The 16845-nt window shown below is 57.2% G+C and overlaps 1 protein-coding gene across 2 annotated transcripts in view; it reads left to right on the forward strand.

Moving 5' to 3' along the window:
* FBLN2 (fibulin 2) overlaps positions 1-16845 on the forward strand; it is a 93270-nt gene that overhangs the window by 9376 nt on the left and 67049 nt on the right. The window contains exon 1 of one of the 2 annotated variants that reach the window (XM_068162612.1): positions 4707-4824. The exons of the other annotated variant lie outside the window; for it this stretch is intronic. The gene's annotated coding sequence lies outside the window, so the exon portion shown is untranslated. Of the gene's footprint in view, positions 1-4706; positions 4825-16845 lie in introns of those variants that run through there. 2 annotated transcript variants of the gene reach the window in all.

A 16845-nucleotide genomic window follows, 5' to 3' on the forward strand; every position in this document is an offset into this window, starting at 1 on the left:
CCTCAGCCCATCCTGCTTCCTCGTCAGCCCATCCTGCCTCCTCCTCAGCCCATCCTGCCTCCTCCTCAGCCCATCCTGCCTCCTCCTCAGCCCGTCCTGCCTCCTCCTCAGCCCATCCTGCCTCCTCCTCAGCCCATCCTGCCTCCTCCTCAGTCCATCCTGCTTCCTCCTCAGCCCATCCTGCCTCCTCCTCAGCCCATCCTGCCTCCTCCTCAGCCCATCCTGCCTCCTCCTCAGCCCATCCTGCTTCCTCCTCAGCCCATCAGCAGGGATTTGGAGTCAGAGAGTGGCTGTGCTCCATCTGACCTCCCTCCCACCCTTCCTGGTGGACACTGCTCTCAGCACTCTGGGAAAACTCAGCCTGCTGGCAGAAGGGGTGGAAAAACTCAAATGTTTCATGCTTTGCTTGAACATTTTGTGGTTTCTCCTGAGATTCTTTGTCTGAAACAAAGGCAGGGCTTTGTTCTGGTGGTGGTGGTGGGGTGTGTGTGTGCTATTTCTTCTGGGGAAAGAAAAAACCCTGCAGTGTCATTGCTGGTTGCAGAAGTTCCTCCACAAGTCCTCTAGAAAACCTTTCTTTTGGGGGGTAAACCTGGGGGGGAAAGAAGGACAAACTGCAGAAATGTGTCTGTTCTGGGGTGAGAAAGGGTTTTATAGGCTCATAGAAGGGTTTGAGTTGGAAAGGACCTTCAAGATAATCTAGTTCCAACCCCACCACCACCACCATGGATCACAGATCAGAGGATGTTAGGGGTTGGAAGGGACCTCCAGAGACCCCCAAGTCCAAGCCCCCTGCCAGAGCAGGAGCATAGAATCCAGCACAGGTCCCACAGGAACACATCCACACAGGGCTGCAAAGGCTCCACAGAAGGAGACTCCACAAGCTCTCTGGGCAGCCTGCTCCAGGGCTCTGGGACCCTCACAGTCAAGAAGTTCTTCCTCATGTTGAGCTGGAACCTCCTGTGCTGCAGTTTCCATCCCTTGCCCCTTGTCCCACCCCAGGGCACAAGTTTGTTGTGTTTCAAATCCATTTGGAGTCACAATGTTGGTGATTTGGAGAAATCTTGGAGGAGTTTCATCACCCCTCCCCCCTCACCCCCTTTGGAAGCTTCTAAGTCTTGGATTCTTTGCTCCAGCACAATCCCCACAGAGGAAATGCTTCAAAGCCCAAGGTTCTGCTGAGCTTTGTGGGCACTGCCCTGAGCTGTGTTTGTTGACAGCTTCATCTTCCCCTGGTTGCTCTGATCAAAACTGAGCCTGCCTGGCTTTGTTTGGAGTCTGGAGAAGAGCTGAACTTGAAGCTCCAGACAGAGAGTCCCTGCCCTGCTGAGCTTGCAGGCTGTGGCTGCCAGGCTCTTCCAGCTGGGTGTTGGGAAGCAGTACAAATGCTGTGGCTGGGTGGTGATGTGGGTGAAGAGACCTTCCAGTGACAGCCCTCCTGCCCTTCAGCCAGCCTGGCCTCTGCTGTGATGCAGCTTGGGCTGTGAAGTGGCTTCTGTTGTCCCTCCCTTTGTTAGCTGAGAATGAGTGAGACACTTAATTGGCCGTTCATTAACGGCCCTGGAGAGAAATGAGATCTCATTAATCATCTTCTCAGCAGCTCCCAGCCTCTTCTGCAGGCATTAATGGAATGAGGCTTCCTGCAGCTGGCTGTGACCTGCCCTGGCCCTGCAGCCCTGACCCTGGAGTGCAGGGGAATCAGAGAGCCAGGGATGGGCAGCATAGAGCCCCATGGTGGTGGGGTAAGGAGCACTGAGCTCTGCCCAGGGTGCAGAGGAGGTGATGCAGTGCCTGGCAGAGGTGCAGGCTGTAGGAGAGAAGTCTGCTGGCCACCATTCCTAACCTCTGAAGCATAGCATCACTGAATCCTTTTGGCTGGAAATGACCTTTAAGCTCATCCAGCAAAACCATTCTCTGACTCTGCCAAGGCTGGGGCTAAGCCATGGTCCTCAGCACCACAGCTCTGCCTCTTGGAAACACCTCCAGGGATGGGAATTCAACCACCTCCCTGGGCAGCCTGTGCCAGGCTTTGAGAACCCTTTCAGGGAGGAAGTTTCTTCCCATGTCCAACCTAAACCCCGCCTTGGGCAACTTAAGGCCTATCACTTGTTACTAGGGAGCAGAGCCCAACCCCCACCCGGCCCAAACTTCCTTTCAGGGAGCTGCAGAGATCAATGAGGTCTCCCTTCAGCCTCCTCTCCTCCAGACTAAACACCCCCAGGTCCCTCAGCTGCTCCTCCCCAGCCCTGTTCTGCAGCCCCTTCGCCAGCTTCGCTGCCCCTCTCTGGGAGCTGCTCCAGCCTTGAGCTCATTTCCTTTCTGTGCCTTTCCTGTAAGCAATCATCGCCATAATTGATCAAGATTAAATTTCTGAGCTGAGCTCTTGAACTCATCAGGGAAGAATGTGGACAGCTTGCCTCTCCACTGGTCCTGCATGGTGCACTGGACTGCACACACGTGAAGCTGAGCTCACACAGCCCTGGGCTGGGGGAGCGATGCAGCGGGGAAGGTGCAGCTGGCACCTCTGCTGTGGAATTAGAGCTCCAGGGTTTGCAGAAGGGAGTCCTCTGCAGCTGCACCCTGCAGTGCTTAGAGCTCTCACCCCAGCTATGTGCAGGGTGTCAAAAGCAGGTGGGTCCTCCCATGAAGTTGCTTCATAGACTCATAGAATAAATAAGGCTGGAAAAGACCTCAGAGATCATCAAGTCCAACCTGTCACCCAACACCTCCTGACTGTGCTTTCCTCTGGCCAAGAGCTGAAGTTTCTCCCAAGCTTTCCTGGTTTCTGCCACCTTTGTTCCTTACATCTTTCCTTCTCCTAGATGCCTGACTGTTCCTCCCCTGCAAGCTCTTTTAGGGGCCCTTCCCCAGCTGTTTAAGAGCAGCTTTGGCTGCTCCCCCCTTCTGCCTAGAGTTGGCAGAGGGAGTAATAGAAACCTCCTGTTCCTTGCCATGTGGGGCTCCTTCAGCCTGCTGGTGTGATTTGATTTGGTGGTGTTTGAGACACTGACAAAGCTGATGTTGGGATTGGATGGAACTTGCTTTCAAGAATTTGGGAAGAGGCATTTCCTTCTTCTCTGAGGCAGAGTCTTCTCCTCAGACCCCCCCTGCAGTGCTGGGGCCAGCTCCAGAGTGCTCAGCACAGACAGGGACCTGTGGGAGCAGGGCCAGAGGAGGCCACAGCAGTGATGGGAGGGCTGGAAGCCTCTGCTGTGAGGCCAGGCTGGGAGAGTTGGGGCTGTTCAGTCTGGAGAGCAGGAGGCTCCAGGGAGCCCTTCTGGTGGCCTTGCAGTATCTGCAGGGGGCTCCAAGAAAGCTCGGGAGGGACTTCTCAGGATCTCAGGTAGTGATAGGACTAGGGGGAATGGAATGAAGCTGGAGGTGGGGAGATTGAGGCTGGAGGGGAGGAGGAAGTTCTTCCCCATGAGAGTGGTGAAGCCCTGGAATGGGTTGTCCAGGGAGGTGGTTGGGGCCCCGTCCCTGGAGGTGTTTAAGCCCAGGCTGGATGAGGCTCTGGCCAGGCTGCTCTAGTGTGGGGTGTCCCTGCCCATGGCAGGGGAGTTGGAACTAGATGATCCCTCTGGTCCCTTACAACCCTGACTGATACTGTCAGGGCCTGATGTGACAGGGATTGGATGTGGTACTTGGAGCCATGGTTTAGTTAGTCATGAGGTGTTGGGTGACAGGTTGGACTTGATATCTGAGGTCTTTTCTAACCTTACTGATTCTATGATTCCAAGACAGGACAAGGGGTGATGGTTTGGATTAAAATAAGGAGATTCAGACTGGAGAGAAAAGAGAAATGTTTGACACTGGTGGTGAGACCCTGGCCCAGGCTGCCCAGAGAGGTGGGAGCTGCTCCATCCCTGGCACCATTGCAGGTCAGGTTGTCTGGGGCTCTGAGCAACCAGCTCTAGCTGGAGACATCCCTGCTGACTGCAGGGGGTTGGACTGGATGAGCTTCCAACCCCAAACATTCTGTGACTCCATGCTTAAGCACCTTGATGTCTGTGCCTACAGAAGGGAAATAGATAAAGAAACATGGAAGAAGGTTATCAGGAGAATTAACTGGAGGCATTGTGGAGGCTTTGAGTAGAAAGGTTTCTTCTTCTATTGGCAGAAGAGACTGAGATTGTTTCCCACTTGGCTGATGGCAGCAGCACTGCAGAGCAATGGATGGGACTCTTGCAGCCCCACCTGTGTCATGTCTTTGCTGCCAAAGATCCCAGAGCAGATGCCCAAACCTCTTTTGGTGTGGAGTGGCCTCACTGGGCCTTCCCAGAGCTATCTTAGTGGAGATCCTTGGTATTGGCCATGGGGCCGGCAATGGCCCCAGCACTGTGGTGGTGACCCCAGCAAGGAGGGGTGACGCCCAGCAAGGAGGGCTGCCCCCACCCCAGTGTGAGGGCTGTGTTCCCTCTGCACTGGGTAGCCAGGAAAGGGGAGACCAGGGCCTCACCAGCCCAGTGAACCCCCACCCCAGGGTTTGTAGGTGGGACAGAGGTGCTGAAGGGCCCCACTGGGGTGGAGGAGGCAGCTGCAGCCCTGCCCTGGCCGTACCTGGGGTCAGGCAGCCTGAGGCAGGGCTCTGGAAGGAGCAGCAGCTCCTTCAGGCCTTGCAGGGGGGTGAGCCATGAATTCCCCATGTCACAGGCACATGGTGTTTCCCTGCTCAGATTACAGGACAAAATCTGGGCAGTTCCTAAGACAGAGCTGGGAAGGGGGATTTGGGAGCAAGCAGCGCCGGGAGCGCGGCGCAGCTGCCATGGCTGGGAACAAAAGGTGAGAGGAGAGCTCACGGCAGGAGCCTGGCTGCAGCCACAGGTGAGCAGAAACCCTTCCTAGCTGGACTGTGTTGGGAATGGCCCGGGAGAAGCGGGAGATGGCTTTGTGTGAGCGCCGGCCGCGCTGTGCGCCGCGTTGCGCCGGCTGCGGAGCTGCCGTCGGCTGCTCGCTCTGCGCCTTTGCTCTTCGCCTCTGCGGAGCTGCCGTCGGCTGCTCGCTCTGCGCCTTTGCTCTTCGCCTCTGCGGAGCTGCCATCGGCTGCTCGCTCTGCTCCTTTGCTCTTCGCCCCTGCGGAGCTGCCGTCGGCTGCTCGCTCTGCGCCTTTGCTCTTTCGCCCCTGCGGAGCTGCCGCCGGCTGCTCGCTCTGCGCCTTTGCCCTTCGCCCCTGCGGAGCTGCCGTCGGCCGCTCGCTCTGCGCCTTTGCCCTTCGCCTCTGCGGAGCTGCCGCCGGCTGCTCGCTCTGCTCCTTTGCCCTTCGCCTCTGCGGAGCTGCCGCCGGCTGCTCGCTCTGCTCCTTTGCTCTTTCGCCCCTGCGGAGCTGCCGTCGGCTGCTCGCTCTGCGCCTTTGCCCTTCGCCTCTGCGGAGCTGTTGCTCGCACTCGGGAGCCGGTGTCAGAGCTCAGCTGTTGCGTGCAGTTTAAAGGCTCCAGCAGGCAGGGCAGGTTTGCTTTGTTAGTCAGGGCTGCTAAAGCTGTGCTCCTGGACAAAGCTGCTTGCAGCAAGGGGATGCTTTTGCAGGGCACTCCAGCGTGTTGGTGCCGTTAGTCAGATCGATCTTCTCGGGCTGGCTTTGGGGCTGCTGCTTCTCCTTCTCCTCAGAAGTCAGCTCCTTACACCACCAGTTGCTTTTGATGCTGCTTCTGGCCTTTTGACCGGGAGCCCAGGGAGCGCTGTGCCTCACGGCCCGGGGCGAGAGCCGGGCTTGGTTTCGTTCGCGGCGGTCAAGCAGCAGCAAGGATTCGGTGTGACAAGGCTGAACGGGAGCGGCGGGAGCCGAGCTGCCGGGGTTCATAAAGGCTGATTGTCTGCAGCAGCTCTCCCGGCACTTTACGCTGGGACACACACTGACCGCTTCTCCGGTTGCGTTTCCCCCCTCCTGCCTCGCCGCGGCTCCTACCCTTCCCTTCCCCCACCAGCCAGGATCTGATGGGATGGAAAAACATCTGCATTGTCTCTGGGAGCAGCCACGGTCCGGCTCCCCTCGCCTTGCTGCTGGGAATTGCCTTGCAGCGACGTGAAAGCTTCCCCGAGAGGTGCCGAGGCTGCCTGGGCTTCCAGCTAGCCTCCGGGAACGCCTCTGGGGGCTGACGCAGCTCCGTCTGTGGGTGACAGCTCCTGACGGTTTTCCCTGCATGGAAACGCCCCAGGCTTGCCTTGGGGACGGCAGCACAGCTGCACAGGGAGCTCCCTGTGCCTCGGGCAGGAGCTGGATGTTGGGCAGGACTGCGTGTGCTCACCGAGCGCTGTGCAGGGTGCTGAGGGAGCAGAGTGCTGAGGGAGCAGTGTGCTTAGGGAGCAGTGTGCAGGGTGCTGAAGGAGCAGTGTGCTTAGGAAGCAGTGTGCTTAGGGAGCAGTGTGCAGGGTGCTGAAGGAGCAGTGTGCTGAGAGAACAGGGTGCTGAGGAAGCAGTGTGCTCAGGGAGCAGTGTGCTGAGGAAGCAGTGTGCTTAGGGAGCAGTGTGCAGGGTGCTGAAGGAGCAGTGTGCTGAGGGAGCAGTGTGCTGAGGAAGCAGTGTGCTCAGGGAGCAGTGTGCTGAGGAAGCAGTGTGCTTAGGGAGCAGTGCGCAGGGTGCTGAAGGAGCAGTGTGCTGAGGGAGCAGGGTGCTGAAGGAGCAGTGTGCTGAGGGAGCAGTGTGCTGAGGGAGCAGTGTGCTGAGGAAGCAGTGTGCTGAGGGAGCAGGGTGCTGAGGAAGCAGTGTGCTCAGGGAGCAGTGTGCAGGGTGCTGAAGGAGCAGTGTGCTGAGGGAGCAGGGTGCTGAGGGAGCAGTGTGCTGAGGAAGCAGTGTGCTGAGGGAGCAGGGTGCTGAGGAAGCAGTGTGCTCAGGGAGCAGTGTGCAGGGTGCTGAAGGAGCAGTGTGCTGAGGGAGCAGGGTGCTGAGGAAGTAGTGTGCTCAGGGAGCAGTGTGCAGGGTGCTGAAGGAGCAGTGTGCTGAGGGAGCAGGGTGCTGAGGGAGCAGTGTGCTCAGGGAGCAGTGTGCTGAGGGAGCAGGGTGCTGAGGAAGCAGTGTGCTCAGGGAGCAGTGTGCAGGGTGCTGAAGGAGCAGTGTGCTGAGGGAGCAGGGTGCTGAAGGAGCAGGGTGCTGAGGGAGCAGTGTGCCGAGGGAGCAGTGTGCTGAGGAAGCAGTGTGCTTAGGGAGCACTGTGCAGGGTGCTGAAGGAGCAGGGTGCTGAAGGAGCAGTGTGCTGAGGGAGCAGGGTGCTGAGGAAGCAGTGTGCTCAGGGAGCAGTGTGCAGGGTGCTGAAGGAGCAGTGTGCTGAGGGAGCAGGGTGCTGAGGGAGCAGTGTGCTGAGGAAGCAGTGTGCTCAGGGAGCAGTGTGCAGGGTGCTGAAGGAGCAGTGTGCTGAGGGAGCAGGGTGCTGAGGAAGTAGTGTGCTCAGGGAGCAGTGTGCAGGGTGCTGAAGGAGCAGTGTGCTGAGGGAGCAGGGTGCTGAGGGAGCAGTGTGCTCAGGGAGCAGTGTGCTGAGGGAGCAGGGTGCTGAGGAAGCAGTGTGCTCAGGGAGCAGTGTGCAGGGTGCTGAAGGAGCAGTGTGCTGAGGGAGCAGGGTGCTGAAGGAGCAGGGTGCTGAGGGAGCAGTGTGCCGAGGGAGCAGTGTGCTGAGGAAGCAGTGTGCTTAGGGAGCACTGTGCAGGGTGCTGAAGGAGCAGGGTGCTGAAGGAGCAGTATGCTGAGGGAGCAGGGTGCTGAAGGAGCAGTGTGCTGAAGGAGCAGTGTGCTTAGGGAGCAGTGTGCTGAGGAAGCAGTGTGCTGAGGGAGCAGGGTGCTGAGGAAGCAGTGTGCTCAGGGAGCAGTGTGCTCAGGGAGCAGTGTGCTGAGGGAGCAGTGTGCTCAGGGAGCAGTGTGCTGAGGGAGCAGGGTGCTGAAGGAGCAGTGTGCTTAGGGAGCAGTGTGCTCAGGGAGCAGTGTGCTGAGGGAGCAGGGTGCTGAAGGAGCAGTGTGCTGAGGGAGCAGGGTGCTGAAGGAGCAGTGTGCTGAGGGAGCAGGGTGCTGAGGAAGCAGTGTGCTCAGGGAGCAGTGTGCTCAGGGAGCAGTGTGCTGAGGGAGCAGTGTGCTCAGGGAGCAGTGTGCTGAGGGAGCAGGGTGCTGAAGGAGCAGTGTGCTTAGGGAGCAGTGTGCTCAGGGAGCAGTGTGCTGAGGGAGCAGGGTGCTGAAGGAGCAGTGTGCTGAGGGAGCAGTGTGCTCAGGGAGCAGTGTGCTGAGGGAGCAGGGTACTGAAGGAGCAGTGTGCTTAGGGAGCAGTGTGCAGGGTGCTGAAGGAGCAGTGTGCTGAGGAGCAGGGTGCTGAAGGAGCAGTGTGCTTAGGGAGCAGTGTGCTGAGGAAGCAGTGTGCTTAGGGAGCAGTGTGCTTAGGGAGGTCCCTTCCAACTTAAGCCATTCTGTGATTCTGTGTCCCCATCACCCCAGGCAGTGTGGGCTCCAGCAGAACCTCAGAGGTCATCTACTCCAACCTTCTGCCCTGGGCAGAGGGTTTGTAGTGCCAGTTTCTCCCAGTTCAGCACTGCTGATGCCTTTGGGTCTGGTTGATATCATTGGGGCAGGCTCCTTCTGCCCTGCTCTGCAGTCTCTGTGTGAATGGCAAGGGCAGGCTGGTTTGATGTGGACTGCAGTGATCCACACTCACAGTAGAGTTTTGTGGCCAGAAACAGGAGGACATGCACCTGGGGATATGGTTTGATGGGCAGGGTGGTGGTAGGCTGGTAGTGAGGCCAGGCCTTAGAAGTCTTTTCCAACCCAAGCAGCTTGGTGATGGTGTGAAACATCTGCATGTCTGAGCACTGCAAATGGAAGGAAACAACAAACAGCAGCTCACATCTGCCTGGGGTCTCTCACCAGGGTGTGCAAGGCAGGGTGGGAGCTGTGTGTGAGTGTCACATACTGGGGTGGCAGCTGCAGCATGAACCACATTTTAACTGCCATGGAACCTGAAGATTGAATCCTGTGCTCTCAGGACGTCACACACAGATACCCCAGGCATGGAATCATAGAATCATAGAATCAACCAGGCTGGAAAAGACCTCAGAGATCATCAAGTCCAACCTATCCCCTAATATCTAACACCTCATGACAACTAAACCATAGCACCAAGTGTCTCATCCACGCTCTTCTTAAACACCTCCAGGGATGGTGACTCCACAACCTCCCTGGGCAGCACATCCCAAGGGCCAATCTCTCTTGCTGGGAAGAACTTTCTCCTCACCTCCAGCCTAAACCTCCCCTGGCACAGCTTGAGACTGTGTCCTCTTGTTCTGGTGCTGATTCCCTGGGAGAAGAGACCAACCCCCACCTGGCTACAACCACCTTTCAGGTAGTTGTAGAGAGCAATGAGGTCTCCCCTGAGCCTCCTCTTCTCCAGGCTAAGCAACCCCAGCTCCCTCAGCCTCTCCTCACAGGGCTGTGCTCCAGACCCCTCCCCAGCTTTCTTGCCCTTCCCTGGACACCTTCCAGCATCTCAACATCTTTCCTAACCTGAGGAGCCCAGAACTGGACACAGGACTCAAGGTGTGGCCAAAGCAGTGCTGAGCACAGGGCACAATGACTTCCCTGCTCCTGCTGGCCACACTCTTCCTGATGCAGGCCAGGATGCCATTGGCCTTCTTGGCCTTCCCAGTGCTCTCCAGAGCTCACACATTTGCAGGTCTGCTGCTGCCTCCCACCAAGGATATTCCCAGCTGCCACCTCAGAGGCAGAGGCATGCAAAACCTGAGCATCTCACTTCCAGTCCCTCTGCCACCTCCTCACCTCATTTTTTTTCTCTCCGCACTGGAATGACCACTGAGAGCTTTCTGCAAGCTTTAGGTTTCTTAATTCAGTATTCTTTGGCTCATAGATTCATACATAGAAGAATGGTTTGGGTTGGAAGGGACCTTAAGGATCATCCAGCTCCAACCCTCTGCCCTAGGCAGGGACACCTCCCACCAGCCCAGGTGGCTCAAGGCCTCATCCAGCCTGGCCTTGAACACCTCCAGGGAGGAGGCAGCCACAGCCTCCCTGGGCAACCTGTGCCAGTGTCTCATCATCCTCTCTGCAAAGAATGTCTTCCTCATCTCCAGTCTCAATCTCCCCTCTCCCAGCTCAAAGCCATTGTCTCTCATCCTGGTACTCCCAGCCCTTGTCCAAAGTCCCTCCCCAGCTCTCCTGAAGCCCCTTCAGATACTGGAAGGCTGCTCTGAGGTCTCCCTGGAGCCTTCTCCTCTCCAGGCTGAACAGCCCCAACTCTCCCAGCCTAGCCCCACAGGCTCCAGCCCCCACTGCCCAAGGCCATGCCAGTCAGCACCACAGATCTTCCCCTGGGCATTGAAGAGAAGCCCATCTGGGTACTGCTGCCTTATTTCAGGCAGCCCTTTTGGAAGAGCTGAAAATGAAAATTCCCACCCCCACCCCCCGGCCCTTAGAACACAAATTGGGCCAAAGAAAGCCTGCTGTCAACTGCCAGCTCAGCAAGTGGTCTCTCCTGCCCTCCCTGCTGCCCTCTGCCAAGCTGGAAATAATTAAGGACTGTTTTCATCTGGGGCAGGCTGAAGGGAGCTGCCACACACTTCTGAGAGGCAAAACTGCTCCCAGGCTTGGCCCTGCACCACCTGAGCTTCAGCCTCACAACTGGAAAGTCCCTCACGACAGAGATTGGCCATTGGGATGTGCTGCCCAGGGAGGTGGTGGAGTCACCATCCCTGGAGGTGTATAAGAGGAGACTGGATGAGGCACTTGGTGCCATGGTTTAGTTGATTAGATGGTGTTGGGTGAGAGGTTGGACTTGATGATCTCTGAGGGCTTTTCCAACCTAGTTTATTCTATTCTATTCTATTCTATTCTATTCTATTCTATTCTATTCTATTCTATTCTATTCTATTCTATTCTATTCTATTCTATGTGGTAGAGGACCTGAGTGTCCTGGGGAAAGGTGAGAGAAGAAAGGAGGAGAGGAATGTAGTGCATGGATGGAAAGGATGCTCTCTGAGGAGCAAGGTCATGAGGCTGTGCAGGGCTGTGTTCTGCTTGAGCTCCTGGTTTCTCACCTGAAGGGATCTAAATGATGGGAAGCATCATGGAAGCTAGGGATGTGCTTCTTCCCAAGAGGGAAGGGAGCAGTGGACTTGGTGGTCTTAAGAGTTGGACTTGATGATCTTAAAGGTGAAGTTCTTCAAGTGAAGCACTTCTCCTATGGAGACAGACTGAGAAAGTTGGGGTTGTTCAGTCTAGAGAAGAGAAGGCTCTGAGGAGACCTTGATGTGGCCTTCCAGGACCTGAAGAGGGCTCTAAGAAAGCTGGGAAGGGACTTTTGAGGGTGTCAGGGAGTGACAGGACTGGGGGAGAATAGAAAAAAACTAGAAATGGTTAGATTCAGATTGGATGTGAGGAAGAAGTTGTTCCCCATGAGGGTGGTGAGAGACTGGCACAGGTTGCCCAGGGAGGTGGTGGAAGCCTCATGCCTGGAGGTTTTTGCAGCCAGGCTGGATGTGGCTGTGAGCAACCTGCTGTAGTGTGAGGTGTCCCTGCCCATGGCAGGGGGCTTGGGACTGGCTGATCCTTGAGGTCCCTTCCAGCCCTGACAGTTCTGTGATGATTCTGTGATTCTATGAAGCTCTTCAAGGTGAAATTCAGTTCATGAAGTACTTCAGGGTGACGTCCTGTGCATCTTCAAGTAGATGGGCACAAATTCTCTCCTTCACTCACCAGAGCAGCTCCCAGCACAGACAGTGCTCACCTGCTGCTGGGGATGGCAGCAGGGGCAGGTCCATCATGGAGCTGTGCTGCCACATTACCCTGAGGCTGCCTCCACAGGCTCTGCCTGCCTGCTGCCAAAAGAGCTCTCTCTGTGCAAATGAGTTCAGAACTTATGAGCTCTGACAAGTTTGTGTTGGCTGCACCTTGGGAACTGTCTTTGAGTGGCTGCTGCTGAGTTTGCTTTAATCCCTGCCCAGATTTCTGTGGCTCTCCTGGAAATGGCTGCATTGTTTCCTTGTGTTTGTGAGGTGCTTGTAGGCACCTGAAACCTGCTGGTGTCACAGAGGAGACAGAAAAAAAAGCCTGTCCATACTCAACACCTTCCCTGGCACTGAAAAGAGAGAGTTAGGCTCCTTCTGCAGCAGAGCTGCCTGACCCTGGCCTGGCTGAGGGTTCCTGCTGAGCCTCCTGCCCATGGGCAATGTGCTGCCATGGTCCTGAGGGAAAGCAAACCTTGGCTGGCTCCTTCTGCAGCAGTGCTGCCTGACCCTGGCCTGGCTGAGGGTTTCTGCTGAGCCTCCTGCCCTTGGGCACTGTGCTGCCATGGTCCTGAGGGAAAGCAAACCTTGGCTGGCTCCTTCTGCAGCAGTGCTGCCTGACCCTGGCCTGGCTGAGGGTTCCTGCTGAGCCTCCTGCCCTTGGGCACTGTGCTGCCGTGGTCCTGAGGGAAAGCAAACCTTGGCTAGCTCCTTCTGCAGCCAAGCTGCCTGAGCAGAACAAGAGGACACAGTCTCAAACTGCACCAGGGGAAGTTTAGGCTGGAGGTGAGGAGGAAGTTCTTCACAGAGAGAGTTGTTAGCCATTGGGATGTGCTGCCCAGGGAGGTGGTGGAGTCACCATCCCTGGAGGTGTTCAAGAGCGGATTGGACGTGGCACTTGGTGCCATGGTCTAGTCATGAGGTCTGTGGTGACAGGTTGGACTTGATTATCTTTGAGGTAATTTCCAACCTTATTGATTCTGTGACCCTGGTGTGGCTACAGGTTCCTGCTGAGCCTCCTGCCCACGGGCACTGTGCTGCCATGGCCCTGAGGGAAAGCAAACCTGGGCTGGCTCCTCTGAAGCTCCGTGGCAGCGTGCTGGGTGCGTTCCAGCTGCTCCGGTCGCCTGCTCCACGCACAGCCCCTTTGCTGAGCTGCCTGCTGGTGGTGTGTGGGAGCTGGGCCCATGTGCCCGGGGTGGGATGGGGTCTCTCTGCCTGCTGTCCCCCACGTGAGCCCTTGCTTTCTGGCTCCTCTGCAGCAGCCGCCCTCCCTCTGAATCACTTTGGCTCTGCTGCAGCGGCGACTCCCAATGACACAGAGCTGCACTCTGCAGTCAGCCAAGGTCCTGCCCTGTTGTTGTGGGCTGGGGCGAGGGGAGAGCTGACACCGTGAACCCGGGAAGATGATTCTGCCCTCCGGGGCTCTGCCCTCTCGTTCACTTGGACACAGGCTGCCTTCGCTCTCCAGGGCTTCGCAGACGGCTTCAAAAGCTGCACACTGCGGAGGAGCGCAGCCCGGAGCTGCCTGCTCGCTGTGCTAATGCCTGGCTGCTGCGGCTGAAACCCTTCGGGCGATGCTTTTCCACCCCTGCAGCCTCTCAGGTTCCTGTTTGGAGCCGAGCTTGGGGAACGTCCTGGAGGGAGCCTCTCTGCCCGGGGCCGCTGCTGCTGGGGAGGGAGCTGTGGCGCTGCCTGAGCTGCTTGCTCCCTGTTTGCCCTGCACTTGAGTTCTCTGTTGGAGTAGAGAGTCCCTCCAGACTGCCAGCTGCCCAGTGTTGAAGCTGTTCCATCCAAAGCGGGGTTCCAGCACCGGGTTCCTTACTGCCAGCGAGGCTGCGGGACCCGCCTGCCAAAGCCTGCGGGACTCCTGCGAGCAGCCTGCCTTCTGCCGGCAGCTGGAGTGCTGACAGCACTGAAGTGACTAAGCATCTCCTGCTCTGCTTGCAACAAGGAAGAGCAGCTCCTTGGGCTTGGATTGACACTGGGGTTTCTCCCGCCCCAGCCGAGGTGCCCCAAGGAGAAGGCTGGCAGCAGCTCTGCAGCAGGCACCCATCCAGGGCGGGAACTCCTGGCTCCGTGTGCTGCAAAGAGCAGCCAAGGGAACCCATCCCCACTTCTCATTCATCCTGCTGGTGTGAGCATTCACCCCCTGGAGTGAGCTCTGCCGCCAGCAGCAAGCCCTCCAGCGCCTGCTGGGTCACAAGTTTCCAGCCTGAGAGGCTGTGAAAGGAAGAGCTAAGCCGTGGGCTGGACCAGGAGTTACCAGGCACCAGGGGCTCCTTCTGGTTCTCACACCAAAAAGGTTTCTCACAGGTTTCCATTCCTCTCTCTTGCCTCTCAGAAGGGTTGGTTTTCACTTGGTGTTTCCTTCCGTCCCCTCCCTTCTTCCTTCCTCACTCTAAACCATGGCCACAGCCATTGAGGAGCTGCTGGCAGCTGCTGCAGACCAGCAAGGTCTGGCTGGGGGGAGCTGCTGCTGCTGTTTGTGAGCTGTGGTGTGCAGTGTGCTGGGCTTCAGCCTGCTGCTGGGCTTCAGCCTGCTGCTGGGCATCAGCCTGCTGCTGGGCATCAGCTTGCTGCTGGGCATTAGCTTATTGCTGGGCTTCAGCCTGCTGCTGGGCTTCAGCCTGCTGCTGGACATCTGCCTGCTGCTGGGCATCTGCCTGCTGCTGGGCATCTGCCTGCTGCTGGGCTTCAGCCTGCTGCGGGGCATCAGCTTGCTGCTGGGTTTCAGCCTGATGCTGGGCATCAGCTTTCTGCTGGGCTTCAGCCTGCTGCTGGGCATCAGCTTGCTGCTGGGCATCAGCCTGCTGCTGGGCTTTAGCCTGCTGCTGGGCATCAGCCTGCTGCTGGGCTTCCTGCAGAGCCTTCACCACTGGGGCAGAGGAGAGATTCAGCATTGAATCAAAACCAATTGGAGGATGGTCAGCAGTGGTGTTCCCAGGGCTCAGTGCTGGGGCCAGTTCTGTGTAACATCTTCATCAATCATCTGGATGAGGGAATTGAGGCACCCTCAGGCACCTTGCAGATGACACCAAGCTGGGTGGGAGTGTTGGTCTGCTGGAGGGTAGGAAGGCTCTGCAGAGGGACCTGGCCAGGCTGGATTGATAGGATGAGGCCAGTGGGGTGAGATTCAATAAGGCCAAGTGCTGGGTGCTGCACTTGGGTGACAACAACCCCACACATGCTCCAGGCTTGGGGCAGAGTGGCTGGAAACTGCCTAGCAGAGCAAGACCTGGGGGTGCTGGTCAACAGCCACCTGAAGATGAGCCAGAGTGTGCCCAGGTGGCCAGGAAGGCCACCAGCAGCAATGGTGTGGCCAGCAGGAGCAGGGCAGGGATTGTCCCCCTGCACTCAGCCATGCTGAGGCCACACCTTGAGTGCTGGGTTCAGTTTTGGGCCCCTCACTCCAAGAAGGACATTGAGGGCTGGAGCAGATCCAGAGAAGGGCAACAAAGCTGGGGAAGGGTCTGGAGAACAGGGCTGGGGAGGAGCAGCTGAGGGAACTGGGAGTGTTCAGCCTGGAGAAGGGGAGGCTGAGAGGAGACCTCATTGCTCTCTATAGAGCAAAGAGTTACAACTGCTTGAAATGAGGTTGGACTGAGGTGGGGGTTGGTCTCTTCTCCCTAGTAACAAGCAATAGAATGAAAGGAAATGGCCTCAAGTTGCAGCAGGGGAGGTATAGTTTGGACATGAGGAACAATTTCTTCCCTGAAAGGGCCCAGGCTGCCCAGGGCAGTGGTGGAGTCCCCATCCCTGGAGGGGTTTAAAAGCTGCGCAGATGTGGTGCTGAGGGACGCAGTTCAGTGAGTGGACTTGGCAGGGCTGGGTTGATGATCAGATGATCTTAAAGGGTTTGTTCCAACCTAAGTGATGATTCTGTGATCATAGACTTGGCCTGGTTTTGCTCCCTGGTTGTGTACAGACTGAGCCTGGAGGGCCAGTTTGGACTGGGGGGGCACTGGGAGCCCAGGAGGAGCTTTCCTGTTGCCTCTGTGTGTTGATGACCTTGCTTTGTGCACAGGGGCTGAGAGCCACCACTGCATCTGCTGTGCCACACAGGCTGCACAGCCAGGCATCCTCCCCTGGTGAATGGGCAAACTCAGTGGCTGGGCCCCAGCTGCAGCCAGCAGGGAGTCTCCTGCCAGTCCATGGCACAGGAGGCTCCACACAGCTCCCTGCTACCTTCCCTTTCCACATCAGGCTTGCATCTGGCCCTGCACACTCTTCAGAAGGAGAAGGTGTGCAGCAGAGCAGCAATGCTGGTTTTGGCTCTCTGGGAAAGGGCAGCTCATCAGTGTGGAACTGAGAGGCAGGAGAGAGAACAGTTCTATCTAAAAACTCTTTGCAGCTGCTCTCATGGCAGCTACATCTCAATGCCTCCTTCACTCCCTCTGAGCCCTTCCTTCTTTCATCATTTCCCAACTCTGGGTTTCTCAAACCACCAACCTCAGACTGACACTGGAGGTCAGGAGGTTCTCCTGCAGGTGTTGTGCTCTGCCTCTGTTGCCTCTGCTCTGCTCATTTGCACCCTGGGATAGGACAAAGGGCAATGGATGGGAACTCCAGCACAGGAGATTCCACCTCAACATCAGGAGGAACTTCGTCACTGTGAGGGTCCCAGAGGCCTGGAGCAGGCTGCCCAGAGAGGTTGTGGAGTCTCCTCCTGTGGAGCCTTTGCAGCCCTGTCTGGCTGTGTTCCTGTGTGACCTGTGCTGGATTCTGTGGTCCTGCTCTGGCAGGGGCTTGGACTGGAAGCTCTCCAGAGGTCCCTTCCAACCCCTCCCACCCTGTGAGCTGTGATCCTGGGTTGCTTTTTGTTTATAAACTGCTGCCTCTTTTCTTCTGAGAGCATCTGGAGGAATGCTTTTGGTCCTGCTCTCTCTCCTCCCCAGCTGCTGCACACCTTGTTCTGCCCTCTCTGAGGCAGCCTTCCCACAGAAGGATGGTATTTGTGTCAAGCCTTTGAAGGCAAGTGCCTCCTGACACCTCTGCTTTACCTAGAATAAGCTTTCTGGTTCAGCACTGAAATGAAACCATCTGGAAAGAGGAAATCTCCCAGTAAAATCCTCCTCTTTCATTTGAAGGTGCTGGGCATTTGAAGTGCCTGCATCTTCTGTGGGAACACACTGCTTTCAT

This window comes from Melanerpes formicivorus, unplaced genomic scaffold, assembly GCF_026170545.1.
Source record: "Melanerpes formicivorus ecotype bairdi unplaced genomic scaffold, bMelFor1.0.p_v2 SCAF_66, whole genome shotgun sequence".
Classification (NCBI taxonomy): Eukaryota; Metazoa; Chordata; class Aves; order Piciformes; family Picidae; genus Melanerpes; species Melanerpes formicivorus.